General features: G+C 39.5%; 1 protein-coding gene across 1 annotated transcript in view; it reads right to left on the bottom strand.

The window, feature by feature from the left end:
* The window catches only part of LOC124596265 (dynein axonemal heavy chain 7), a 1,038,560-nt gene that overhangs the window by 465,018 nt on the left and 555,630 nt on the right, over positions 1–17,912 (bottom strand). The gene's annotated exons all lie outside the window — the stretch shown is intronic.

The raw sequence follows: 17,912 nt of genomic DNA, 5'->3' as shown, positions 1-17,912 counted from the left end.
AAGAAAAGAAAGAAATTATATTTTCTATGACACGGTATCAAAAAGTTATATTCTTTCGATAAATCCTGGTGGTTTGGGACACATGTAAAGTAATTTTTATTCTGTGGTACAAAATAAATATGTTAGCGATTAATGTGTATGATTTATGACAAATTCTAAGTGAATCAAGAGACAGTTCACTAAAATAAACACTAAGCCTTACAGCATTAACCCTAAATCACTTTCCTCAGATCATTATCATCACAGACAGGGAATTTCAATGAAGAAAGTATACAAAAATGCTTTCCAAGCTATAGCGTTAGTCTCCAGAGTTGAGGCAGTTTTGCAGAAAACTAGACATACTTACATCTACAGCAAACACTATAGCTCAAGTACTTTCTTTTATTCCATTATCAGTAATCTTATTATTTATAAGGTTCAGGTACCTCAGACAGTAAAAACAGAGTTCCTGTAGGACCACAAGGTAGTCTGTCTGTGTGTATGTCTGTACATCTGTTAGGATCCTTTTTCCTCTGATAAATGGGTGGATATATTAAGCTGAAATTTAAGTTAAATACTAAGGTGTATGGTCACTTGGCAGTGTAAATAATTTAATATTCTAAAACAATGCAGTCATGAACCATGGACCTTGCCGTTGGTGGGAGGCTTGCGTGCCTCAGCGATACAGATAGCCGTACCGTAGGTACAACCACAATGGAGGGGTATCTGTTGGGAGGCCAGACAAATGTGTGGTTCCTGAAGAGGGGCAGCAGCCTTTTCAGTAGTTGCAAGGGCAACAGTCTGGATGACTGACTGATCTGGTCTTGTAACACTAACCAAAACGGCCTTCTTGTGCTGGTACTGCGAACGGCTGAAAGCAAGGGGAAACTACGGCCATAATTTTTTGAGAGGGCATGCAGCTTTACTGTATGGTTAAATGATGATGGTGCCATTTTGGGTAAAATATTCCGGAGGTAAAATAGTCCCCCATTCGGATCTCCGGGCAGGGACTACTCAAGAGGATCAGGAAAAAGAAAACTGGCGTTCTACGGATCGGAGCGTGGAATGTCAGATCCCTTAATCGGGCAGGTAGGTTAGAAAATTTAAAAAGGGAAATGGATAGGTTAAAGTTTGATTTAGTGGGAATTAGTGAAGTTTGGTGGAAGGAGGAACAAGACTTCTGGTCAGGTGACTACAGGGTTATAAACACAAAATCAACTAGGGGTAATGCAGGAGTAGGTTTAATAATGAATAGCAAAATAGGAATGTGGGTAAGCTACTACAAACAGCATAGTGAACACATTATTGTGGCCAAGATAGATACGAAGCCCACACCTACTACAGTAGTACAAGTATATATGCCAACTAGCTCTGCAGATGAAGAAGAAATTGAAGAAATGTATGATGAAATAAAAGAAATTATTCAGATTGTGAAGGGAGACGAAAATTTAATAGTCATGGGTGACTGGAATTCAGCAGTAGGAAAAGGGAGAGAAGGAAACATAGTGGGTGAATATGGATTGGGAATAAGAAATGAAAGAGGAAGCTGCCTGGTAGAATTTTGCACGGAGCACAACTTAATCATAACTAACATTTGGTTCAAGAATCATGAAAGAAGGTTGTATACATGGAAGAAACCTGGAGATACTGACAGGTTTCAGATAGATTGTATAATGGTAAGACAGAGATTTAGGAACCAGGTTTTAAATTGTAAGACATTTCCAGGGGCAGATGTGGATTCTGACCACAATCTATTGGTTATGACCTGTAGATTAAAACTGAAGAAACTGCAAAAAGGTGGGAATTTAAGGAGATGGGACCTGGATAAACTGACTAAACCAGAGGTTGTACAGAGTTTCAGGGAGAGCATAAGGGAATAATTGACAGGAATGGGGGAAAGAAATACAGTAGAAGACGAATGGGTAGCTTTGAGGGATGAAGTAGTGAAGGCAGCAGAGGATCAAGTAGGTAAAAAGACGAGGGCTAGTAGAAATCCTTGGGTGACGGAAGAAATACTGAATTTAATTGATGAAAGGAGAAAATATAAAAATGCAGTAAATGAAGCAGGCAAAAAGGAAGTGCAAAATGGCTAAGCAGGCATGGCTAGAGGACAAATGTAAGGTTGTCGAGGCTTATCTCACTAGGGGTAAGATATATATAGCCTACAGAAAAATTAAAGAGACCTTCGAGAAAAGAGAACCACTTATATGGAAATCAAAAGCTCAGATGGAAACCCAATTCTAAGCAAAGAAGGAAAAGCAGAAAGGTGGAAGGAGTATATAGAGGGTCTATACAAGGGCAATGTACTTGAGGACAACATTATGGAAACGGAAGAGGATGTAGATGAAGATGAAATGGGAGATATAATACTGCGTGAAGAGTTTGAGAGAGCACTGAAAGACCTGAGTCGAAATAAGGCCCCGGGAGTAGACAACATTCCATTAGAAATACTGAAAGCCTTGGGAGAGCAAGGCCTGACGAAACTCTACCATCTGGTGAGCAAGATCTTTCAAACAGGCGAAATACCCTCAGACTTCAAGAAGAATATAATAATTCCAATCCCAAAGAAAGCAGGTGCTGACAAATGTGAAAATTACTGAACTATCAGTTTAATAAGTCACGGCTGCAAAATACTAACACGGATTCTTTACAGACGAATGGAAAAACTTATAGAAGCCGACCTCAGGGAAGATCAGTTTGGATTCCGTAGAAATGTTGGAACACGTGAGGCAATGCTGACCCTACGACTTATCTTAGAAGATAGATTAAGGAAAGGCAAACCTACGTTTCTAGCATTTGTAGACTTAGAGAAAGCTTTTGACAATGTTGATTGGAATACTCTCTTTCAATTTATGAAGGTGGCAGGGGTAAAATACAGGGAGCGAAAGGCTATTTACAATTTTTACAGAAACCAGATGGCAGTTATAGGGGTCGAGGGGTATGAAAGGGAAACAGTGGTTGGGAAGGGAGTGAGACAGGGTTGTAGCCTGTCCCCAATGTTATTCAATCTGTATATTGAGCAAGCATTGAAGGAAACTAAAGAAATATTTGGAGTAGGTATTAAAATCCATGGAGAAGAAATAAAAACTTTGAGGTTCGCAGATGACATTGTAATTCTGTCAGAGACAGCAAAGGACTTGGAAGAGCAGTTGAATGGAATGGATAGTGTCTTGAAAGGAGGGTATAAGATGAACATTAACAAAAGCAAAACGAGGATAATGGAATGTTGTCGAATTAAGTCGGGTGATGCTGAGGGAATTAGATTAGGAAATGAGACACTTAAAGTAGTAAAGGAGTTTTGCTATTTGGGGAGCAAAATAACTCATGATGGTCAAAGTAGAGAGGATATAAAACGTAGACTGGCAATGGCAAGGAAAGCATTTCTGAAGAAGAGAAATTTGTTAACATCGAGTATAGATTTAAGTGTCAGGAAGTCGATTCTGAAAGTATTTGTATGGAGTGTAGCCATGTATGGAAGTGAAACATGGACGATAAATAGTTTGGACAAGAACAGAATAGAAGCTTTTGAAATGTGGTGCTACAGAAGAATGTTGAAGATTAGGTGGGTAGATCACGTAACTAATGAGGAGGTATTGAATAGGATTGAGGAGAAGAGAAGTTTGTGGCATAACTTGACTAGAAGAAGGGATCGGTTGGTACGACATGTCCTGAGGCATCAAGGGATCACAAATTTAGCATTGGAGGGCAGCTGCAGCGTGGAGGGTAAAAATTGTAGAGGGAGACCAAGAGATGAATACACTAAGCAGATTCAGAAGGATGTAGGTTGCAGTAGGTACTGGGAGATGAAGAAGCGTGCACAGGATAGAGTAGCATGGAGAGCTGCATCAAACCAGTCTCAGGACTGAAGACCACAACAACAACAACAACAACAACAGCTTGTATGTGGAAACATGTTGTTTTATTTATTTATGTTGTATGGCAAGTTGTTGATGTATTATTTTTGCTACATTGTCTTGCCTTCTGGTGTATTCTGTATTTGCTAGTATTGTACATCCACTTGTGATGTGATCTACTGTTTTTATTTGTTGTTTGCAAAGTCTGCATTTATCTGTTGTGGTATTGGGATCAGTAATATATGCTTGCTGTGATATCTGTTGTTTATTGTTTGATCTTGTATTGCAATCATGAATCCTTCCAGCTCGCTGTATATATTGCCTTTTCGTAGCCATGTTGATCGATGTGTGGCTGTGTTAGATGATACGGGTGCTTGCCATGTAGTGTTTTCTTTTTCCAATTTATTTTCTTTGTATCTGTTGATGTTGTGTGATCTAAAGGGTTGTAGAAGTGGGTATGAAATTGCAATGGTGTAGCCGATGTATTTATATGAGTGATTGCTTTGTGTATTTTGCTAGTTTCTGCTCGTTCTATGAAGAATTTTCTTAAATTGTCTACCTGTCCGTAATGTAGGTTTCTTTATGTCGATAAATCCCCTTCCTCCTTCCTTTCTGCTTAATGTGAATCTCTCTGTTGCTGAATGTATGTGATGTATTCTATATTTGTGGCATTGTGACCGTGTAAGTGTATTGAGTGCTTCTAGGTCTGTGTTACTCCATTTCACTACTCCAAATGAGTAGGTCAATATGGGTATAACATAAGTATTTATGGCTTTTGTCTTGTTTCTTGCTGTCAATTCTATTTTCAGTATTTTTGTTAGTCTATGTCTATATTTTTCTTTTAGTTCTTCTTTAATATTTGTATTATCTATTCCAATTTTTTGTCTGTATCCTAGATATTTGTAGGCATCTGTTTTTTCCATCGCTTCTATGCAGTCGCTGTGGCTATCCAAAATGTAATCTTCTTGTTTAGTGTGTTTTCCCTTGACTATGCTATTTTTCTTACATTTGTCTGTTCCAAAAGCCATATTTATATTACTGCAGAATACTTCTGTTATATTTAGTAATTGGTTGAGTTGTTGATTTGTTGCTGCCAGTAGTTTTAGATCATCCATGTATAGCAAATGTGTGATTTTGTGTTGGTATGTTCCAGTAATATTATATCCATAATTTGTATTATTTAGCATGTTAGATACTGGGTTCAGAGCAAGGCGGAACCAGAAAGGACTTAATGAGTCTCCTTGGTATATTCCATGCTTAAACTGTATTGGTTGTGATGTGATATTATTTGAATTTGTTTGGATATTAAGTGTGGTTTTCCAATTTTTCATTACTATGTTTAGGAACTGTATCAATTTAGGATCTACTTTGCATATTTCCAATATTTGTAGTAACCATGAGTGGGATACACTATCAAAAGCTTTTTGGTAATCAATGTATGCGTAGTGTAGTGACCTTTGTATGGTTTTAGCTTGATATGTCACCTCTGCATCTATTATCAGTTGCTCTTTACATCCTCATGCTCCTTTGCAGCAGCCTTTTTGTTCTTCATTTATAATTTTGTTCTGTGTTGTATGTGTCATTAATTTCTGTGTAATGACTGAAGTTAATATTTTGTGTATTGTTGGTAGGCATGTTATGGGGTGATATTTTGCTGGGTTTGCTATGTCTGCTTGATCTTTAGGTTTCAGATAAGTTATTCCATGTGTAAGTGTATCAGGGACTGTTTATGGGTCTGAAATGTAACTGTTAAATAATTTATGATATGGTTATAATAGAGGGAAACATTCCACGTAGGAAAAATATATCTAAAAACAAAGATGATGTGACTTACCAAATGAAAGTGCTGGCAGGTCGACAGACACACAAACAAACACAAACATACACACAAAATTCAAGCTTTCGCAACAAACTGTTGCCTCATCAGGAAAGAGGAAAGGAGAGGGAAAGACGAAAGGATGTGGGTTTTAAGGGAGAGGGTAAGGAGTCATTCCAATCCTGGGAGCGGAAAGACTTACCTTAGGGGGAAAAAAGGATGGGTATACACTCGCACACACACACACATATCCATCCACACATATACCATAAGTCTTTCCGCTCCCAGGATTGGAATGACTCCTTACCCTCTCCCTTAAAACCCACATCCTTTCGTCTTTCCCTCTCCTTCCCTCTTTCCCGATGAGGCAACAGTTTGTTGCGAAAGCTTGAATTTTGTGTGTATGTTTGTGTTTGTTTGTGTGTCTGTCGACCTGCCAGCACTTTCATTTGGTAAGTCACATCATCTTTGTTTTTAGATATGTTAAATAATTTAGTTAGATGTGAATGTGTTGAGGTGAACTACTTTAGCCAGAAATTTGCTAGTTTATCTTTTCCAGGGGCTTTCCAATTGTGCGTAAAATTAACTGTTCAGGTGGCTTCATGTTACAAAATTATCACTTCAGGCATTTGTGGTATCATCTTGTATGTGTCTGTTTCTGCTTGTATCCACCGTACATGTCTCTTATGTTGTACCAGGTTTGACCATATATTGCTCCAGAAGTGTTCCATGTCTGTTATGTTTGGTGGATTGTCTATTTTAATGTGTGTGTTATCTATTGTTTGGTAAAATTTCTTTTGGTTTGTGTTGAATGGTTGGTTTTGTTTCCTTCTATTTTCACTTTTTTTTATATCTTCTAAGTCGTTTGGCCAATGTTTGTAATTTCTGCTTCTTTTCATCTAATTGCTCTATCGCTTCTTGTGAGATTTTACCTAAACTTTTTCGTTTTTTGCCTGATATTTCAAGTCTTATAAATTGTGTTAGCTGTCCAATGTCTTTTCTCAGTTTTTCTATTCTGATCTGCAGCCTATGTTGCCATGCTGGTTTTGTGGGTTTCTTCTGTGTGTTGGTTGGTTCTGATCTCTGCCTAGTGTGTATATTTAGTGTAGTGAGTGCTCCTATATAAACCAGTAGTTGTAACTCTTCCACAGTTGTATTTTCATTTATTTTGTTGTGTATGATTGTGTTGATAGTTGTTATTGTTGTTTCAACTTGTGGGTTATTTGGTGGTCTATGCAAGAATAGTCTAATGTCTGTATTTGTGTCTGTGTATTCGATATATGACAGCTGAAATTTTTCTTCTATCTCTAACATGTGTGTCACTTCGTGTTCTATTTGTGCTTGTTCTGGTGGCTGTCTTAAGATTTCGTTTTCCTCTGATTGTTTAATTGATGTGTGTTGCTCTTTGTTTGTTTGCTCTGGGATGTTTGAGTCCATTACTGTATTTTCTTCGTCTTCTGATTGCACATTATTTTGTTCCAATATTTGTTGTACTTGTTGTTTGATGTTTTCTAATTCTGACTAGGGTATCCTGTTATTTTTTATTATTACACGGATCTGACCAGCTAGTTGTTGTTCTGTTAAAAATTTTAATTCTGGGTATCTGGTAATAAATGTTGTGTATACTTGTGATCTGTATCTGGTTGTGTTGGTTCCTAAGTTTGTTGCTTGGTAATAACAGAACATAAGGTGTCGGTTAACTTCATCTGACCATCACATCCTCTGTCTTTGTTTTCTTCTAGAGCGGTTGCAGGAAGCATATCCTGTAAAACACCTCTATTAGGATTTAAATGATTTTCCGTATGGCTAGCAGTGTCGCTACCATTGTGGACGGGCATAGGGTTCAAGCAGTGTCCCCGACCATGACAGCGCTTGTCCGAGGCTTCATTAGTTCTGTCCTGAACCAACTAATCCCACTAAAAGAGGGTTTAGCACTATTAGTGGTTTGTTCTTTTCGTCGCCTTTTACGACTGGCAGAACATACCAGAGGCCTATTCTTTTCCCGGGCCTCCACGGGGTTTATTATTATTATTATTATTATTACTATTATCTATGTACATAATTAAGTTTGTAGGAAATCTTCAGAGCGTGAGTCCTGCTCACACTAGACTTGTCCGTGGGCTTTCATTTATTTTTTAAATTTTTTAAATGAAATTGAAGTTACTTTCTCAATGATCCTCACAGATCTTTATTATATAGCTGTTCACTATTTTTTCTTAAATCACTGCTACTAGAAGCTCAACACTTAGAACTTGTAAAACAATGTTCAGTGTCAATTTCAATAAAACCTATACTGAAATGATCTATTTTAAACCATTAGTGCCCAGATTCAGATTAATGGTACATAATTAACTTGTTGTTGTTTTAGTTGTGGTCTTCAGTCCTGAGACTGGCTTGATGCAGCTCTCCATGCTACTCCATCCTGTGCAAGCTTCTTCATCTCCCAGTACCTACTGCAGCCTACATCATTCTGAATCTGCTTAGTGCATTCATCTCTTGGTCTCCCTCTACAATTTTTACCCTCCACCCTGCTTCCAGTACTAAATTGGTGATCCCTTGATGCCTCAGAACATGTCCTACCAACTGATCCCTTCTTCTAGTCAAGTTGTGCCACAAATTTCTCTTCTCCCCAATTCTATTCAATACCTCCTCAATAGTTATGCGACCTACCCATCTAATCTTCAGCATTCTTCTATAGCATCACATTTCAAAAGCTCCTATTCTCTTCTTGTCTAAACTACTTATCGTCCATGTTTCACTTCCATACATGGCTACACTCCATACAAATACTTGCAGAATCGACTTCCTGACACTTAAATCAATACTCGATGTTAACAAATTACTTTTCTTGAGAACCGCTTTCCTTGCCATTGCCAGTCTACATTTTATATCCTCTCTACTTCGACCATCATGAGTTATTTTGCTCCCCAAATAGCAAAACTCCTTTATTACTTTAAGTGTCTCATTTCCTAACATAATTCCCTCAGCATCACCCGACTTAATTCGACTACATTCCATTATCCTCGTTTTGCTTTTGTTGATGTTCATCTTATACCCTCCTTTCAAGACACTGTCCATTCCGTTCAACTGCTCTTCCAAGTCCTTTGCTGTCTCTGACAGAATTACAATGTCATCGGCGAACCTCAAAGTTTTTATTTCTTCTCCATGGATTTTAATACCTACTCAAAACTTTTCTTCTGTTTCCTTTACTGCTTGCTCAATATACAGATTGAGTAGCATCGCGGAGGGGCTACAACCCTGTCTCACTCCCTTCCCAAGCACTGCTTTTCATGTCCCTCGACTCTTATAACTGCCATCTTGTTTCTGTGCAAATTGTAAATAGCCTTTCGCTCCCTGTATTTTACCCCTGCCACCTTCAGAATTTAATTAACTTGTTATGCTTATTTTAACTTGTTATGCTTATTTCAGCAATGTTGAACATCAGTTCTTTCATTCCTGTGCTAGTTGGCATCAGGTGCAATCCACTATTGGGAACAACTTGGTAACAGAATGCAAACATTTTTTTCTATAACCTTAACATCATCATGTGATGTTTCTGTCTTTTGGTACAAAAGTATGAAACCTGTTGATATAAATGTATGAAGGTATGTTGGAACAAAATGCCTCCAAATTTTTTGTGTGATAATTCATATAGCTTTTTTTAAATTAAACAAATTCTATTAACATTCTACATCTTTATTCTTCATATCTACATATTTATTTCTCACCATAGTCACTCTAGCAATAAACAATACCTCAAAATGAAAGTCCAGTTTGTTGATACTGTCACTGTAGAACATTTGACTTTGTTGATGGAGCCACAACGTCTCCTCTGCTTGCACTGCTTCATCACTATCAAAGTGAAGTCCTTGAAGGACGGAGATGAAAATTGAATGGGACCATGTCAGGACAGGGGGCATCATGATCAATGACAGTGAACCCAAGGCACTGGATTGTTCCACATGTCATAGTGCTCATGTATGGTCTGGCATTGGCACACTGAAGCAGAAGGTGTTCCATGTATGTACAAACTCTTTGGACTCGAAACTCGATTACAGCATGCTGTTTCTCGACCACCAACATCGTTACATTAGACACCACCATGTTACACGCTACAATTCAGAGCCCTCTAGTGGCAGTAATACAAATATGTAAACATGAAGAATAAAGATGTAGAATTTTAATAATATTTGATTTATTTAAAAATCTTCAAGAGTTTTCACATAAAAAATGCAGAGATATTAATTTTCAGCAAGCCCTCATATGTTTTGTTCTGAACACTACTACAATCACATATATGTTGACACATCATATTAAAACTAGAAAGGTAAAAACTGCTTTTTCACTTGAAATGCTTTTCTCAACGTAGCAAACAAGCAAAAAGTGATAAACGTAAAAAGATAATAATGTGGGCACTAATGGGTAAAACAATGTAGATGATTTTATTCAGAAAAATGGCATTAAGGCAATGTATTTCCTTAATTTTAATATGTTATTTATTCCATCAATTATATTGTTTGCCTTCTGCACATCTTTGAGTGAGTTAATATGGTTAGTATGTAAGTAAGTAGCGTAACTTTTTTCTTCTGATTATGGTGACTATAATAACCAGGTAATTATGTTTTACATACTTTAATATGTTCATATTCACAATTTCATGAGTAATATGGTATTAAATGTGTTCCCATTTCTTTTTACATGTTCCACATCCTTGTTGAGTGATTTTGTTACAAAATTACCAACTAAGCAAGTTTGGGAGTCACAACCATTTAGTGTGAATGTAAATCATAAGCAGTTCTATTCTGAAAATGTAAAACTAAAATGAAAATAGACAGAGAGGAATAATATGGATCAAACATGAAAAGTGAAATGAAAAGACAGCTAGGGAGAGAAAACACTCTTCAGAATGTTTTTGTTTCCTCTTTTACAGATTTTAGAACCAACAGAGATGACAAGTCATGTTAGGAAAATCCTAAGATCTTAATCAAAATTTTACACTGTGGTTTTATTGCAGTTTCTCCTAAGCACAAATTAATGTATTAGTAAGTGCATCATTGCCATGTGTCACAGAAAGAAGAATGATAAGACTTCGCAGTAAGTAAGCATTAAGACAGTGAGGCAGCAGACAAAGGAGACAGCAGAAAATCATGGAAAAGGTAAACTGCAGAAAGTCATATATGTTTCATTTGTGTCACCATTTATAACATACTCTAAATCATGATGTAATATATGCAATATCTTGTATTCTTCTGATAGTCCCTAACACCTACAAAACCATTCTCACTGACACTTCAATTGCAGTATTTAGTATTAGTAGTGGTAGTTTTATTCAGTAATGGATCATTTTTATGAGTTTATTCGATGGTCATGTTATTACAGTTACACAACAAGAAAATGTGTAATTCAGATATACAGGCATTACATACTGGTCTAGTTTGACATGGGTAGGACAGTTAGTTGGCCATGGCCTTACTGTAGGAACCATTGGCACTTCTGTGAAGTAACTTAGGAAAACCACAAGAAATCTACATCAAGATGGCTGGATGCAGATTAGAGCCTCCATCCTCCATTAGCATCCTTCCACAATGAATTAGGTGTTGAAATCAAAAAGAAGACAATTTTTTTATTTACCGGGTGATCAAAAAGTCAGTATAAATTTGAAAACTTAATAAACCACGGAATAATGTAGATGGAGAGGTAAAAATTGACACACACGCTTGGAATGACATGGGGTTTTATTAGGGAAAAAAAAAAAAAAAAAAAAAAAAAAAAAAGTTCACAAAATGTCCGACAGATGGAGCTGGACAGCAGAACGTCAGTGACTGTGCATGACAATCGTGTATGAAACGAGCTGTAATGAGAGAGAGAATCAGATGCGCCAGCAGTCGCAGCATGTTGATGTTACCTGAAAAGGCGCTTTTAGTGAAACTGTATTATCAGAATGGGAAATGTGCTAGTTCAGCGTTACATTCCTATCACCATAGGAAGGGGATTCGAATGGATAAAGGTCTGTTGACAAATGCAGCTGTGGTGAGAATGATTTCAAAGTTCGAAGCCACGGATTGTTTAGATGATAGATCCCGCAGTGGCCGACTGAGCACAAGGCATAATGCTGCTGAGACAGTTCAGGAAGACATGGAGACTCTAGCGGGTTCGTCTATGCATGGGGAAGTCAGCACTCGTGCAGTTGAACGTCGCAACGGCATTCCATACACTACTGTTTGTTTGGCACTGAGGCGTACCCTCCGATGCTATCCGTACAAAATCCATCGGCATGATGAACTGTTACCTCACGATTTAGTGAAGCGGAGGGTATTTGCGGTGAGGGAGTTTCAAAAGATGGTGGAAGATGATGATTGGTTGAGTAACATGTTGTGGACCTACAAAGCTCATTTCACGCTCCGAGGGTCTGTCAATGCCCACAACTGCAGAATTTGGGCTACCGAAAACCCTACAATTGTCGTGGAAACTTCACTGCACGACGAGAAAGTCACGGTATGGGTTGGATTTACCACATCTACCATTACTGGGCCGTTTTTCTTCGAGGAAATGCTTGATTCTGGTTTTGTAACTGCTACCGTGATGGGTGAGAGGTATGCCAATATTTTACAGAATCGCATCACCCCCAGCCTGGCTGATACACACCTGCTGGAACGTATGATGATTATGCAGGATGGCGCTCAACCCCATATTGCTAGACGCGTGAAAAATCTCTTGCGCGTGTCGTTTGGTGATGATCGTGTGCTCAGCTGCCACTTTCGTCATGCTTGGCCTTCCAGGTCCCCAGACCTCAGTCCGTGCGATTATTGGCTTTGGGGTTACCTGAAGTCGCAAGTGTATCGTGATCGACCGACATCTCTAGGGATGCTGAAAGACAACATATGACGCCAATGCCTCACCATAACTCCGGACATGCTTTACAGTGCTGTTCACAACATTATTCCCTGACTACAGCTATTGTTGAGGAATGATGGTGGACATATTGAGCATTTCCTCTAAAGAACATCATCTTTGCTTTGTCTTACTTAGTTATGCTAATTATTGCTGTTCTGATCAGATTAAGCGCCATCTGTCGGACATTTTTTGACTTTTTGTATTTTTTTGGTTCTAAAAAAAAACCATGTCATTCCAAGTATGTGTGTCAATTTGTACCTCTCTATCTACATTATTCCATGATTTCTTCAGTTTTCAAATTTATACTGACTTTTTGATCACCTGGTATTATTGATTGCAGAGCCTTGGTGTATAGTTTTCTAGAAAATACAAATGAACATTATGGTGCAATAATGTGCTGTGAAATGACAGAGGTGTTTTATTATTAATTAGTTGTATTACATTTTTTACTGAAACCCTACTCTGGGTTATCAATGTAGTCCTACACTGTATACAGCATATTGCTCAACAGATACTTTTAACTGTCTTTTAAATAAGTTTGAGTAATATCGTTAATCTCCTTGGGCAATTAAATGCACAACTTTATTCCATTATAGACAAAGATGTTTTGAGTTTTAGGTTTCTTCTTTCTTGGTAAATGTAAATTTAGTTAGAATCATTTGTACAGTAATTGTCAAGGGAGTTTTTTATAGGCATAAGTGACTGGTAAATGTACTCATACAGTGCAGATAGCATCCCCATTGTTTTGAATAGATCTTTACAATGAGCCTGAATTCTATTTTTGGTTATTATTCACATGGTCCCATTCTGTAGCTTGGGAAGTCATTGATACATATTAGGTAAGTTATTCACCAAAGCTTAGCTTTATTTGAGGTTTGTGTTATCTGTACTCTTTCTACTCTAAATCTTACCACAGGTGGAGGGGTGGGATACAGTGGGAAGAACAGATGAAAATTTGAAATGCTATGTCATGGAACTATAGTGTGCAACAATAACTGTTTGGTGGAGGAACAGGAAAGGAAAGTCTGTGCCATTCATGTACAGTCAGAGGAAGCACAGAAGGGACTAATCAGGATCAAGGCGGACAGATGGAAGGAGGATGGTTAGAATTTACCAGCTGTTAGGAAGGAAGGTAGGACAAGAACATGATCAGATAATTTCATCATAAACACTGGAAACAGTGTCAAACAGTTTGAGACTTAAGCAGAGAAGAACCTTAGATAGCACTAGGAACAGGAAATGAGCAGCACACTACAATCATGAGCAAGAAGCCTAGGAGAGTTCAGAATGTTAGCAAGAAGAAAATACTGCAGATAGGTAGTAGCCAAGAATGAAATGTATGCCTCCATTTTAGGGAAATCAATGGGTATTGTAATAAGCTGCCAGTGTATTCAAACTAGGTGCAGTGAAAAGGGAGGGCGAGAACTTAGTGTCTTTAATTAGGATTTTACAAAGGAGGGCAAAAGAGGAGATAGTTATTGGAGTTGGAAAACACTTTGGACATGAATAGTACCTAATAATTTAGGTTGTGATCTGGAAATGATAGGCACCCTTAGTTATGGCACCAATGTGACCTTTGCCAACTTATTTTGGGATTATGATTGGCCACACATTAACAGAGCTGAGAGGTAAGTTAATGTAGGAAAAGAAACAGTATTGATCTCAGCTGAATCTGTGCATGTTGCAATGGTGCCAGTCAGAATTATTGATACATGTCATTTCACTATGCATGTCCTATACCTACAGAGGACAGAGAATGGAAACTAGGTACAGCTCATACATGAAAGTATAAGAGATGGCTCTTGGGCCACATTTTCTGTCCTGCTCACCATAGGTAGAACACAGTTTGTGGCAAATCACACTGGTGGTAACGCAGAGATGGCAGAATGAAAGAGCCAATTCCAGTGGTAAATGACAGCTGATTTTACAAAGCAAACAGATAAACAACATAAGTTCAGAGTGTATCAAAGTTATCTCAAGTGTATACAACAATCCAGGGAGTGATCCAAACCACAAACATAAATCAGGCAACATTGAGACTCTACTAATCAACGGTGAATAATTACAGGCTTCAGAGACCAGTGAGAGACTGTCTAGCAAGAGCCAGGCTAAGTTATTACATGGAAAACACTTGTCAGAGGCACCACAACCTGGTATGATTGGCACAGCTGCTGCACTTCATGTAGGTCTCCCTCTGAAGACACCACTTTCTAACCCAGCCAGAAGCCTCTGGCAGTATTCCTGCATCACTGTCCCCCATTCCTTGGTGAAGTTGGCTCAGGCCAGGGTGTTTTGATCCCTAGTGCCAGTAAGGGTGGGAGGGGTTTGGTACACAATGGTGTTATCGATTTCCCAGGCAGGCTAGCCTGAGTATCAGTAATGTGTTCTCCCTTCAACACTTGGGCTAGGTTGGAAACCCATAACACCATTGGATACCAAACCCCTTCCACCCTTAACTGCCACTTGGGGCCAATACACTCCGGCCTGAACCAACTTCACCAAGGAAGGGGAGAAAGTGATACAGGAATACCCACCAGAGACTCCTGGCTGGGTTAGAAAGTGGTGCCTTCAAGGGGAGACCGGCCAATCAACAGGATCTGGGACACAGCTAGGCCAGCCTGCAGGGGAGTGGGTGCCAGGATGTGATGGAGATAGGACCAATGGTTCAGCCACCATGAGCACCACAGGCTCAAAACACTTAACCTCTGTCAGTGATAAGGGGAGGGGTCAACACTGGTGAGGGTTGGAGCTAGAAGCACCACAGGGGCAGGAAGTAGTTCCATCTCTATAGACTCCCATTGCCAGTAATTATCACTTTCCTGTCAATGACTAACATTAGGGCAGAGACTGTAGTGGTAAGAGGCAGGTTGCTTGTCCCTGGAGTGGTTGTGGAGGTCATGCCCAGTTGACATTAGAGGGGAAACGGCGGCAGGAGGGTACATAATGTTGCAGCCAGAGCTGATTCCGATGCCAGACAAGCTGCTCCTGACTAGTCACAATCTCAAACATCTGTAATTCCAACCTTGATGTCCTGCATCCACCCATGGTTTTGGCTGAAAACATGAGTCCAGAAGTTGGAGCCCGTGCAGCAAAACTGTGGACAGGGGTTGTAAGCCCACTGAGATGAGCACAGCAGATTGAACATGGTGTGGAGTCTGCACCCAAATAAAATTTCAGCATCGTTACGTGGACTAGTAGGTGGCAAGGAAGGTGGTGAGTGCTTCCCCAGCGTCAGGTGTGGTAATTACTTTTTGCATTTGCATTTTGAATGTCCTGACCACTGGCTGTGCTTTTCAACTGGATGCACTATATCTGAGGGTTGGAACTTTAATAGTGGCAACTATTTATTTACAGCTCGTACAAAACAGATACATGTTTCAAAGTTTTACAAACCTTCTCTTAGCAGTGCCAGTTGTGTTGACAGTTTGAGTAGTGCTGTCTATTGCCTGACAAATTTGTAGCAGTTCTGAAGCAAATGTCGTAAAGTGATTCCTTCAGTTTAGAAATCGAGTTGAACTCACAAGGGCTAATATATTTGTTGGGCAATAGACCATGACGCTTGAACTGTCAACACAACTGGCACTGCTAAGAGAATCGTACGACTTCTACATCACTGGCAATGGGTTATACACAATGCTGGTGACTACTTTGAAGGTCAGTAAAACTTTGAAACATGTATCTATTTTGTACGAGTTGTAAATAAATAGTTGCCACTATTAAAGTTCCAACCCTCATATATGTGGGTGCAGGTCAGGTGCTCAATGCTGAAACACAGGTGGCATGAACAGAGAGCCTTTGTCAGACACCAAGGTGGAATGTGCCCCCCCCCCCCCTCCCTGGCACCCCTCCATTGCAAATGTGGTGGAGAGGTCATGGATAGTAGCTGCTGTAATAGTTGCAGCCATCTGTGTGCCATGTGGAAAGTTAGAGAGGCATCAACAACTAGCAATGACATTGCCCTCCTGACTGGGCCAGCAAAATCACCATGCATTCTTTGCAAGGGATGGTCAAGAACATAGCCAAAAGGTTGAAATGTTGTGCTGGACCTGACCAGTTGTGGGTGCAGGCATCACATTGCAGGATGGTGGGTTCAATGGCAATGTCAATCCCTGCCCAATACACATGACACTTGACTATTGCCCTCATTTTGCAATACCCCAATGTGCAATGTGGAGGAGATTTAGTGTACAGGGGTAGAGCATGGGAGAAACTACTGACTGGCATTCATTAAAGTCCATAGCTAACAAAATGACTCTCTCTGTGGCATGAAGCCTGTGCTGTAAGGAAACATAGGCATGCCATTCCAGGTCAGTGTCTTTAGGCAAGTACTCATAACTACTACATCATACATCATCATACAGCAGGTATCCCTCTGCAGTGCAGAGGATCACAGCCCATTTCTACAGCTGCTTGATGGACCTCATATGAGGTGCATGTAGAAAGTAAGTTTCCCGATGTTGTTCCCTTTAAAGTTGATGTATTTAGTTGGGAAAATTGCACGTGCGCAACGTAACTATGACATAACAATCAAATTCTGATTGACGTGGCAGTACCCCAAAATAGTGTCTCTTATTCATTCTCCCACTGCCTGCAAGGTTTGGTCAGTGATAAATACCTTAATGCACAAAACATAGCGCCCATCAAAAATCATTGTCAGCTCTGTCAGGTCTATAGCCAGATCATCATGAGCAAACAGATGATGTGTTGCTGGTGTAGGCTTTTCTCTGAAGGTCATCAAAGTGTCAATGATGAAGAGTGCAGAGGGTTACTGTCCCTCATCACTGATCAATTGGTCGAGCTGGTATGGCAGCATATCCTACAAAACTCTCACTTCATGATTATGGAGTTCAGCAGCTATTTTCCACAGATATCACAATCCTTGTTCCATGAAATTGTCACTACGTATCAGCTGTTCAAGAAATTGTGTGTCAGGTGAGTGCCAAATAATCTGATACCCAGGCATAAAATGAAACACTTTGGAGCAACACTGACATTTCTGCAGAGGTATCATGATGATGCTGATGAGTTCCTAGACAGGACCATCACAGACAATGAGCCATGCATTTCTCACTTGAGCCCGGAAACCAAGCAGATGTCAATGTGTTGGCATCATAGTAGATCTCTGGTCAAGACAAAATTCAGACTATGTTGCTGCAGAGCGAGATGTGCACAGTGTTCTGCGATGGGGAGGGCATTCTGCTCATTGACTTCTTCCCCAGAGATGAAATAGTGAACGCTGACCATTACCGCGATACAATGTGGAATCTGCAATGTGCCATTCAGAACAAGATGCTTGGAATGTTTCCTGCAGGGGTTGTGCTGCTCTGTGACAATGCATGTCCCCATGCTGGTCAGCACATAGCAACTGT

This window comes from Schistocerca americana, chromosome 2 (genome assembly GCF_021461395.2).
Source record: "Schistocerca americana isolate TAMUIC-IGC-003095 chromosome 2, iqSchAmer2.1, whole genome shotgun sequence".
Classification (NCBI taxonomy): Eukaryota; Metazoa; Arthropoda; class Insecta; order Orthoptera; family Acrididae; genus Schistocerca; species Schistocerca americana.
The sequence above is the reverse complement of the archived record's forward strand: the minus strand, read 5'-3'. Positions and strand labels throughout refer to the sequence as shown.